Raw genomic sequence first — 11,936 nt, forward strand, 5'->3', positions numbered from 1 at the left:
GTATATTTGGGGTCATGTATTTGATTGCATTTTTAAAACAGTAACAGAACTTAATTGCAATGTTTAAATAGGTCTAGACATATTTAAACAGTGTCAATTTAATAGAAGAATTGTGGACAATTCAGAGGGGAGGCACCAATGTTTTTTTTTCCCATTGGGTGGATGCGGCATTAAAGAGTTTGAAGACCACTGGTCTAAGTGGACACTAATACACCTGGATGCTCCTGAATTCCTCGCAACAGATGCCAGCAAACCTGGCTGGAGAGCTACTGTGTTGGACTGATCCTGTCGATTCAAGTGGTCTTTCCTAGAGAGTCGGAGGTCATGGAAATAGATGGAGTTGATGGTAATCTTCAGGGCTTTGAAGTTTTCCCATCATCATCTGTCTCAAAAAAATGTACTAGTAAAGACAGAGGATAAGGTAGCTGTCTTTTACATTAACCAACAGTGAAGCATGCATTCAAAATCCCTCAATGCAATAGCAGAACAATTGGGTTATTGGGCAGAGATCAACCTGTTGCACACGTCGGCAGTACACATCAAGGGCACCTACAATGTGATGGCAGACAGCTGGAGGTTTCCAAATTTGCTGGAGTTGACGTTATCCAGGTCTTTGTTTTGAGAGATATGCCGAGAGTTTGTGAAACCCTTTCTGGATCTCTTTTCAAACAAGGACAATGCTCATCTTTGTCGATTCTGATCCAGGCTTCCGGAACAAGGAGCCTAGGTAGTGGACGTATTGGTAATAAAGTTGCTGAGAAGTCTCCTTTATACATTCCCCCACTTTTAATTGATCCAGATGGTTCTCTTCAAGTCTCAGCAGGGGGAGGGAACTTTATTCTTGTGGGCCCTTATTGGCCAGAGATGTCATGGTTTCCTCTTCTGAACCCCTGGCTCTTCTACCTCCTTGGGTACTGCTCAAGTGTGTCTCTCTCAGAACGTCGTCCCTGACCTTCTTGCTCCAACTCACTCTATCGCTTTGGAGGTTGAGAAGTCTGGACTGCTAGCAAAGGGTCTTTCCTCTTCCTTAGTGGAGTTAATTCAGCACTCCAGCAGGCCTTCTACTTCGAAGTCTTACTCAAAGAACTGGAAGTCTTTTGAGACGTGATGTTCTGCTCATGATCTTTTGGCACCTACCTGTAGTTTGTCTGCTATTTTGCATTTTCTTCTGAATGGGTTTCACTTGAATCTCTTTCCACTCTGAAAGCTCATTGCTTTGCGATAAAGGTTTTTAGGGACTTTTCTGTACCTTCGTCGATGTTACAATCTTTGGTGTCTAGACTGTTCTGATCTTTTGTCAATTGTAAGACCAGTTGAAAAATCCCTTTTCTCCAACTCAGAATCTTCCTACTCTTTTATAGGCTTTGCAATTTTATCTCTTTGAGGATCTGGATACTGTAGACATAAAGATTGTTTCCTATAAAGTTATTTTCCTATTTCCTATCACCTTGCTGAGAACAATTGGGGAGCTGGGAGCCTTAAAATGCTGTCCTCTCTTCATTTGATACTTTGGAAGATGGGGTAACTTTAAGGCCTAGCCTTACCTTTGCTGCAAAGGTTAAGTCTATTTTTGATAGATCGTAGGAAATAATTCTTCCTTCTTTCATTCCCTCTCCTTCCTCTCCGGAGGAACATTTGCTGAATACACTTGATGTTTAAAGAGCTCTTTTCATTTATGTCACCAGGCCTCTGCAGTTCAGGAAAACCGACTCCTTGTTTGTGACTTTTGGACAGCCTGGAAAAGACAAGAAGGTGACTTTTATGACTCTGAGTAGGTGGATTAAGATGTCAATTTTTCTGGCTTTGCAAGGCTTTTTAGAATATCTTCCAGTTCAGGGATGGTCTACGAGAGGAATGGCCACCTCCTGGGTTGAATTCCAGTGAGTAACGATCTAGGAAATTCCTAGGGTGGCTACTTGGTCCTCAGAGCATACATTTGTCAAGCATTATGGCTTAATAATTTTTCTGTTTTGCATTTGAGTACCAATGTTTTGAACTCTGCATTACCCTTAGTCCATCTTGTCTTTGTCAGAAACATTACATCCTGCCCACCTTCCCATCAGTCCTTTGGCAAGGGCTTGGCACCCAGGTTGGGTGCATGGGGCTAGCATTTAAGGATCCTCCTGTTCTTTCTTCCTGTTGGAAGGTGACATCACCTTACTTTGTAATGACTGTCACAAGGACGCAATGGACTAAGGCTAATGAAGATTACCAATAAGTAACCAACGCATCACCACTCTTTCTGAATGTGCGTGGCTCATTCTGCAGGACTTGTTCTTTGTATGATTCCTGGATTTTCAGAAGCCCTTTGATGGCAGCACCCCCACACTGAAAATTGTTTCAGCACCACTGTACAAGGGTCAGTTGTCATGCTCATCTGCGGCGTAAATTTGCATTGAAGTAGTCTAACTCCCCAGGCCTTGTCTTTTGCTCAATTTGCCTTTGTGAGTTTTCTCTCAATCACTGTCGACTTCCTTTGATCTTTCTTTCTTCTTTTACTTCACCTTCGCCTTCAGTGTATCTTTCGGCCCTCTTAAGAGACACACCCCCTTGTAGCCACTTCTATACTTCTGTCACCTAATTATTTTCCTATCCTTTCCCCTGTAACGTTGCTGATCCTAGCTATAGCATCACTATCCAGAATATGTTCACCTGAGTTATGTTCCTCTTATCCCCACGCATCTAATAATCAGCTCTTGGTCTCCCTCCACCTCCCACGAGACATAGTCTGAGGCAGTGTCTCCATCTTGGAGAGACAATCCCTTGCACTTGTGTTGTTCTACTGGCGCTGCCGGCTTGAGCTTTGGTCAGCAGTGGCAAAAGAAGGATTAATGGAAAGTGAACGTATACTGGAGCAACAGAGTGTATGGATTTATAAGAGCTTGATTAAATGAGAAAAAAAGAGTTTAGTTGAGAGAAAAAATGCAACCTGGCCCGTACGGGGATCGAACCCACGACCTTGGTGTTATTAGCACAACGCTCTAACCAACTGAGCTAACCAGCCATGAGTACTACAGATATCCTTTTTCTTGAAATGCAGATAGATAGAAGAGTTGGTCTCACTATCGCAATTCTGTCATACTTTTCTCCTTCCGCCCCCTGTCTGGATTACAATAACAAGAGCTGTGGAGTGCTGCACGCCAGCCTCAGTGCCTCTTCTTTCACTCAATCTCACTGTGTGCTGTGATATCTTTGTAACATCGCTTGTTGCCGGAAAAAAAGGAAAGGATGGATAGTATTTTTATTCTTTTACAACAAAACCCAAAATGCATCGGCTTGCTTGCTCATTAAGTTTACAAGGCCAGCTGCTTTTGATATATTATAATTATAGTGGTTATTCGGCGTTGGAGGTAAGAGAGTTTTTTTTAGGTCTGGCCGTTCCTTCTGCTTCAAATTACTTGAGCTCATGTCAACAAAGTAACAACAAAACATAGCCAACGGTTCGTTGTTCAAGCCTTCCCTACTGCGCCTTCCCATGTCTCTCCTGCCGACCACAGTGCAGGAAATCTGAGTTTGCATTTGCGCGTAGAGACGTACAACACAAGAAGGCGCGCTTTCGTGCGCCGGGCACCACCCGGCTTGTGCATTCCTCACTGTCGTGAGATCACTTTACTCAGCAGAGCATGACGCTGCAATTGGTTAGTAGGGCAGGCCTCGCCAGAATAATATATTTGGGGTCATGTATTTGATTGCATTTTTAAAACAGTAACAGAACTTAACTGCAATGTTTAAATAGGTCTAGACATATTTAAACAGTGTCAATTTAATAGAAGAATTGTGGACAATTCAGAGGGGAGGCACCAATGTTTTTTTTTCCCATTGGGTGGATGCGGCATTAAAGAGTTTGAAGACCACTGGTCTAAGTGGACACTAATACACCTGGATGCTCCTGAATTCCTCGCAACAGATGCCAGCAAACCTGGCTGGAGAGCTACTGTGTTGGACTGATCCTGTCGATTCAAGTGGTCTTTCCTAGAGAGTCGGAGGTCATGGAAATAGATGGAGTTGATTGTAATCTTCAGGGCTTTGAAGTTTTCCCATCATCATCTGTCTCAAAAAAATGTGCTAGTAAAGACAGAGAATAAGGTAGCTGTCTTTTACATTAACCAACAGTGAAGCATGCATTCAAAATCCCTCAATGCAATAGCAGAACAATTGGGTTATTGGGCAGAGATCAACCTGTTGCACACGTCGGCAGTACACATCAAGGGCACCGACAATGTGATGGCAGACAGCTGGAGGTTTCCAAATTTGCTGGAGTTGACGTTATCCAGGTCATTGTTTTGAGAGATATGCCGAGAGTTTGTGAAACCCTTTCTGGATCTCTTTTCAAACAAGGACAATGCTCATCTTTTTCGAATCTGATCCAGGCTTCCGGAACAAGGAGCCTAGGTAGTGGACGTATTGGTGATAAAGTGGCTGAGAAGTCTCCTTTATACATTCTCCCACTTTTTATTGATCCAGATGGTTCTCTTCAAGTCTCAGCAGGGGGGAGGGAACTTTATTCTTGTGGGCCCTTATTGGCCAGAGATGTCATGGTTTCCTCTTCTGAACCCCTGGCTCTTCTACCTCCTTGGGTACTGCTCAAGTGTGTCTCTCTCAGAACGTCCTCCCTGACCTTCTTGCTCCAACTCACTCTATCGATTTGGAGGTTGAGAAATCTGGACTGCTAGCAAAGGGTCTTTCCTCTTCCTTAGTGGAGTTAATTCAGCACTCCAGCAGGCCTTCTACTTCGAAGTCTTACTCAAAGAACTGGAAGTCTTTTGAGACGTGATGTTCTGCTCATAGTCTTTTGGAACCTACCTGTAGTTTGTCTGCTATTTTGCATTTTCTTCTGAATGGGTTTCACTTGAATCTCTTTCCACTCTGAAAGCTCATTGCTTTGCGATAAAGGTTTTTAGGGACTTTTCTGTACCTTCGTCGATGTTACAATCTTTGGTGTCTAGACTGTTCTGATCTTTTGTCAATTGTAAGACCAGTTGAAAAATCCCTTTCCTCCAACTCAGAATCTTCCTACTCTTTTATAGGCTTTGCAATTTTATCTCTTTGAGGATCTGGATACTGTAGACATAAAGATTGTTTCCTGTAAAGTTATTTTCCTATTTCCTATTCCCTTGCTGAGAACAATTGGGGAGCTGGGAGTCTTAAAATGCTGTCCTCTCTTCATTTGATACTTTGGAAGATGGGGTAACTTTAAGGCCTAGCCTTACCTTTGCTGCAAAGGTTAAGTCTATTTTTGATAGATCTTAGGAAATAATTCTTCCTTCTTTCATTCCCTCTCCTTCCTCTCCGGAGGAACATTTGCTGAATACACTTGATGTTTAAAGAGCTCTTTTCATTTATGTCACCAAGCCTCTGCAGTTCAGGAAAACCGACTCCTTGTTTGTGACTTTTGGACAGCCTGGAAAAGACAAGAAGGTGACTTTTATGACTCTGAGTAGGTGGATTAAGTTGTCAATTTTTCTGGCTTTGCAAGGCTTTTTAGAATATCTTCCAGTTCAGGGATGGTCTACGAGAGGAATGGCCACCTCCTGGGTTGAATTCCAGTGAGTAACAATCTAGGAAATTCCTAGGGTGGGTACTTGGTCCTCAGAGCATACATTTGTCAAGCATTATGGCTTAATAATTTTTCTGTTTTGCATTTGAGTACCAATGTTTTGAACTCTGCATTACCCTTAGTCCATCTGGTCTTTGTCACAAACATTACATCCTGCCCACCTTCCCATCAGTCCTTTGGCAAGGGCTTGGCACCCAGGTTGGGTGCATGGGGCTAGCATTTAAGGATCCTCCTGTTCTTTATTCCTGTTGGAAGGTGACATCACCTTACTTTGTAATGACTGTCACAAGGACGCAATGGACTAAGGCTAATGAAGATTACCAATAAGTAACGAACGCATCACCACTCTTTCTGAATGTGCGTGGCTCATTCCGCAGGACTTGTTCTTTGTATGATTCCTGGATTTTCAGAAGCCCTTTGATGGCAGCACCCCCACACTGAAAATTGTTTCAGCACCACTGTACAAGGGTCAGTTGTCATGCTCATCTGCGGCGTAAATTTGCATTGAAGTAGTCTAACTCCCCAGGCCTTGTCTTTTGCTCAATTTGCCTTTGTGAGTTTTCTCTCAATCACTGTCGACTTCCTTTGATCTTTCTTTCTTCTTTTACTTCACCTTCGCCTTCAGTGTATCTTTCGGCCCTCTTAAGAGACACACCCCCTTGTAGCCACTTCTATACTTCTGTCAACTAATTATTTTCCTATCCTTTCCCCTGTAACGTTGCTGATCCTAGCTATAGCATCACTATCCAGAATCTGTTCACCTGAGTTATGTTCCTCTTATCCCCACGCATCTAATAATCAGCTCTTGGTCTCCCTCCACCTCCCACGAGACATAGTCTGAGGCAGTGTCTCCATATTGGAGAGACAATCCCTTGCACTTGTGTTGTTCTACTGGCGCTGCCGGCTTGAGCTTTGGTCAGCAGTGGCAAAAGAAGGACTAATGGAAAGTGAACGTATACTGGAGCAACAGAGTGTATGGATTTATAAGAGCTTGATTAAATGAGAAAAAAAGAGTTTAGTTGAGAGAAAAAATGCAACTTGGCCCGTACAGGGATCGAACCCGCGACCTTGGCATTATTAGCACCACGCTCTAACCAACTGAGCTAACCAGCCATGAGTACTAAAGATATCCTTTTTCCATGAAATGCAGATAGATAGAAGAGTTGGTCTCACTATCGCAATTCCGTCATACTTTTCTCCTTCCGCCCCCTGTCTGGATGACAATAACAAGAGCTGTGGAGTGCTGCACGCCAGCCTCAGTGCCTTTTCTTTCACTCAATCTCACTGTGTGCTGTGATATCTTTGTAACATCGCTTGTTGCCGGAAAAAAAGGAAAGGATGGATAGTATTTTTATTCTTTTACAACAAAACCCAAAATGCATCGGCTTGCTTGCTCATTAAGTTTACAAGGCCAGCTGCTTTTGAGATATTATAATTATAGTGGTTATTCGGCGTTGGAGGTAAGAGAGTTTTTTTTAGGTCTGGCCGTTCCTTCTGCTTCAAATTACTTGAGCTCATGTCAACAAAGTAACAACAAAACATAGCCAACGGTTAGTTGCTCAAGCCTTCCCTACTGCGCCTTCCCATGTCTCTCCTGCCGACCACAGTGCAGGAAATCTGAGTTTGCATTTGCGCGAAGAGACGTACAACACAAGAAGGCATGCTTTCGTGCGCCGGGCACCACCCGGCCTGTGCATTCCTCACTGTTGTGAGATCAGTTTACTCAGCAGAGCATGACGCTGCAATTGGTTAGCAGGGCAGGCCTGACCAGAATAGTATATTTGGGGTCATGTATTTGATTGCATTTTTAAAACAGTAACAGAACTTAACTGCAATGTTTAAATAGGTCTAGACATATTTAAACAGTGTCAATTTTATAGAAGAATTGTGGACAATTCAGAGGGGAGGCACCAATGTTTTTTTTTCCCAATGGGTGGATGCGGCATTAAAGAGTTTGAAGACCACTGGTCTAAGTGGACACTAATACACCTGGATGCTCCTGAATTCCTCGCAACAGATGCCAGCAAACCTGGCTGGAGAGCTACTGTGTTGGACTGATCCTGTCGATTCAAGTGGTCTTTCCTAGAGAGTCGGAGGTCATGGAAATAGATGGAGTTGATGGTAATCTTCAGGGATTTGAAGTTTTCCCATCATCATCTGTCTCAAAGAAATGTGCTAGTAAAGACAGAGAATAAGGTAGCTGTCTTTTACATTAACCAACAGTGAAGCATGCATTCAAAATCCCTCAATGCAATAGCAGAACAATTGGGTTATTGGGCAGAGATCAACCTGTTGCACACGTCGGCAGTACACATCAAGGGCACCGACAATGTGATGTCAGACAGCTGGAGGTTTCCAAATTTGCTGGAGTTGACGTTATCTAGGTCGTTGTTTTGAGGGATATGCCGATAGTTTGTGAAACCCTTTCTGGATCTCTTTTCAAACAAGGACAATGCTCATCTTTGTCGATTCTGATCCAGGCTTCCGGAACAAGGAGCCTAGGTAGTGGACGTATTGGTGATAAAGTGGCTAAGAAGTCTCCTTTATACATTCCCCCACTTTTTATTGATCCAGATGGTTCTCTTCAAGTCTCAGCAGGGGGGAGGGAACTTTATTCTTGTGGGCCCTTATTGGCCAGAGATGTCATGGTTTCCTCTTCTGAACCCCCGGCTCTTCTACCTCCTTGGGTACTGTTCAAGTGTGTCTCTCTCAGAACGTCGTCCCTGACCTTCTTGCTCCAACTCACTCTATCGCTTTCGAGGTTGAGAAGTCTGGACTGCTAGCAAAGGGTCTTTCCTCTTCCTTAGTGGAGTTAATTCAGCACTCCAGCAGGCCTTCTACTTCGAAGTCTCACTCAAAGAACTGGAAGTCTTTTGAGACGTGATGTTCTGCTCATGATCTTTTGGCACCTACCTGTAGTTTGTCTGCTATTTTGCATTTTCTTCTGAATGGGTTTCACTTGAATCTCTTTCCACTCTGAAAGCTCATTGCTTTGCAATAAAGGTTTTTAGGGACTTTTCTGTACCTTCGTCGATGTTACAATCTTTGGTCTCTAGACTGTTCTGATCTTTTGTCAATTGTAAGACCAGTTGAAAAATCCCTTTTCTCCAACTCAGAATCTTCCTACTCTTTTATAGGCTTTGCAATTTTATCTCTTTGAGGATCTGGATACTGTAGACATAAAGATTGTTTCCTATAAAGTTATTTTCCTATTTCCTATCACCTTGCTGAGAACAATTGGGGAGCTGGGAGCCTTAAAATGCTGTCCTCTCTTCATTTGATACTTTGGAAGATGGGGTAACTTTAAGGCCTAGCCTTACCTTTGCTGCAAAGGTTAAGTCTATTTTTGATAGATCTTAGGAAATAATTCTTCCTTCTTTCATTCCCTCTCCTCCCTCTACGGAGGAACATTTGCTGAATACACTTGATGTTTAAAGAGCTCTTTTCATTTATGTCACCAAGCCTCTGCAGTTCAGGAAAACCGACTCCTTGTTTGTGACTTTTGGACAGCCTGGAAAAGACAAGAAGGTGACTTTTATGACTCTGAGTAGGTGGATTAAGTTGTCAATTTTTCTGGCTTTGCAAGGCTTTTTAGAATATCTTCCAGTTCAGGGATGGTCTACGAGAGGAATGGCCACCTCCTGGGTTGAATTCCAGTGAGTAACGATCTAGGAAATTCCTAGGGTGGCTACTTGGTCCTCAGAGCATACATTTGTCAAGCATTATGGCTTAATAATCTTTCTGTTTTGCATTTGAGTACCAATGTTTTGAACTCTGCATTACCCTCAATCCATCTTGTCTTTGTCACAAACATTACATCCTGCCCACCTTCCCATCAGTCCTTTGGCAAGGGCTTGGCACCCAGGTTGGGTGCATGGGGCTAGCATTTAAGGATCCTCCTGTTCTTTCTTCCTGTTGTAAGGTGACATGACCTTACTTTGTAATGACTGTCACAAGGACACAATGGACTAAGGCTAATGTAGATTACCAATAAGTAACCAACGCATCACCACTCTTTCTGAATGTGCGTGGCTCATTCCGCAGGACTAGTTCTTTGTATAATTCCTGGATTTTCAGAAGCCCTTTGATGGCAGCACCCCCACACTGAAAATTGTTTCAGCACCACTGTACAAGGGTCAGTTGTCATGCTCATCTGCGGCGTAAATTTGCATTGAAGTAGTCTAACTCCCCAGGCCTTGTCTTTTGCTCAATTTGCCTTTGTGAGTTTTCTCTCAATCACTGTCGACTTCCTTTGATCTTTCTTTCTTCTTTCACTTCACCTTCGCCTTCAGTGTATCTTTCGGCCCTCTTAAGAGACACACCCCCTTGTAGCCACTTCTATACTTCTGTCAACTAATTATTTTCCTATCCTTTCCACTGTAACGTTGCTGATCCTAGCTATAGCATCACTATCCAGAATCTGTTCACCTGAGTTATGTTCCTCTTATCCCCACACATCTAATAATCAGCTCTTGGTCTCCCTCCACCTCCCACGAGACATAGTCTGAGGCAGTGTCTCCATCTTGGAGAGACAATCCCTTGCACTTGTGTTGTTCTACTGGCGCTGCCGGATTGAGCTTTGGTCAGCAGTGGCAAAAGAAGGACTAATGGAAAGTGAACGTATACTGGAGCAACAGAGTGTATGGATTTATAAGAGCTTGATTAAATGAGAAAAAAAGAGTTTAGTTGAGAGAAAAAATGCAACCTGGCCCATACGGGGACCGAACCCGGAACCTTGGCGTTATTAGCACCACGCTCTAACCAACTGAGCTAACCGGCCATGAGTACCACTGATATCCTTTTTCCATGAAATGCAGATAGATAGAAGAGTTGTTCTCACTATCGCAATTCCGTCATACTTTTCTCCTTCCGCCCCCTTTCTGGATTACAATAACAAGAGCTGTGGAGTGCTGCACGCCAGCCTCAGTGCCTCTTCTTTCACTCAATCTCACTGTGTGCTGTGATATCTTTGTAACATTGCTTGTTGCCGGAAAAAAAGGAAATGATGGATAGTATTTTTATTCTTTTACAACAAAACCCAAAATGCATCAGCTTGCTTGCTCATTAAGTTTACAAGGCTAGCTGCTTTTGAGATATTATAATTATAGTGGTTATTCGGCGTTGGAGGTAAGAGAGTTTTTTTTAGGTCTGGCCGTTCCTTCTGCTTCAAATTACTTGAGCTCATGTCAACAAAGTAACAACAAAACATAGCCAACGGTTCGTTGCTCAAGCCTTCCCTACTGCGCCTTCCCATGTCTCTCCTGCCGACCACAGTGCAGGAAATCTGAGTTTGCATTTGCGCGAAGAGACGTACAACACAAGAAGGCGCGCTTTCGTGCGCCGGGCACCACCCAGCCTGTGCATTCCTCACTGTCGTGAGATCAGTTTACTCAGCAGAGCATGACGCTGCAATTGGTTAGTAGGGCAGGCCTGACCAGAATAGTATATTTGGGGTCATGTATTTGATTGCATTTTTAAAACAGTAACAGAACTTAACTGCAATGTTTAAATAGGTCTAGACATATTTAAACAGTGTCAATTTAATAGAAGAATTGTGGACAATTCAGAGGGGAGGCACCAATGTTTTTTTTTCCCATTGGGTGGATGCGGCATTAAAGAGTTTGAAGACCACTGGTCTAAGTGGACACTAATACACCTGAATGCTCCTGAATTCCTCGCAACAGATGCCAGCAAACCTGGCTGGAGAGCTACTGTGTTGGACTGATCCTGTCGATTCAAGTGGACATTCCTAGAGAGTCGGAGGTCATGGAAATAGATGGAGTTGATGGTAATCTTCAGGGCTTTGAAGTTTTCCCATCATCATCTGTCTCAAAAAAATGTGCTAGTAAAGACAGAGAATAAGGTAGCTGTCTTTTACATTAACCAACAGTGAAGCATGCATTCAAAATCCCTCACTGCAATAGCAGAACAATTGGGTTATTGGGCAGAGATCAACCTGTTGCACACGTCGGCAGTACACATCAAGGGCACCGACAATGTGATGGCAGACAGCTGGAGGTTTCCAAATTTGCTGGAGTTGACGTTATCCAGGTCGTTGTTTTGAGAGATATGCCAAGAGTTTGTGAAACCCTTTCTGGATCTCTTTTCAAACAAGGACAATGCTCATCTTTGTCGATTCTGATCCAGGCTTCTGGAACAAGGAGCCTAGGTAGTGGACGTATTGGTGATAAAGTGGCTGAGAAGTCTCCTTTATACATTCCCCCACTTTTTATTGATCCAGATGGTTCTCTTCAAGTCTCAGCAGGGGGGAGGGAACTTTGTTCTTGTGGGCCCTTATTGGCCAGAGATGTCATGGTTTCCTCTTCTGAACCCCTGGCTCTTCTACCTCCTTGGGTACTGCTCAAGTGTGTCTCTCTCA

General features: G+C 43.4%; 1 non-coding gene across 1 annotated transcript; it reads right to left on the reverse strand.

The window, feature by feature from the left end:
• Window positions 1–6,596: 6,596 nt before the first annotated feature.
• On the reverse strand, window positions 6,597–6,670 carry TRNAI-AAU (transfer RNA isoleucine (anticodon AAU)). The gene has a single exon. It is a non-coding gene; the product is annotated as a tRNA-Ile (tRNA).
• Window positions 6,671–11,936: the final 5,266 nt, after the last annotated feature.

This window comes from Pleurodeles waltl, chromosome 12, assembly GCF_031143425.1.
Source record: "Pleurodeles waltl isolate 20211129_DDA chromosome 12, aPleWal1.hap1.20221129, whole genome shotgun sequence".
In the NCBI taxonomy this organism is placed as follows: Eukaryota; Metazoa; Chordata; class Amphibia; order Caudata; family Salamandridae; genus Pleurodeles; species Pleurodeles waltl.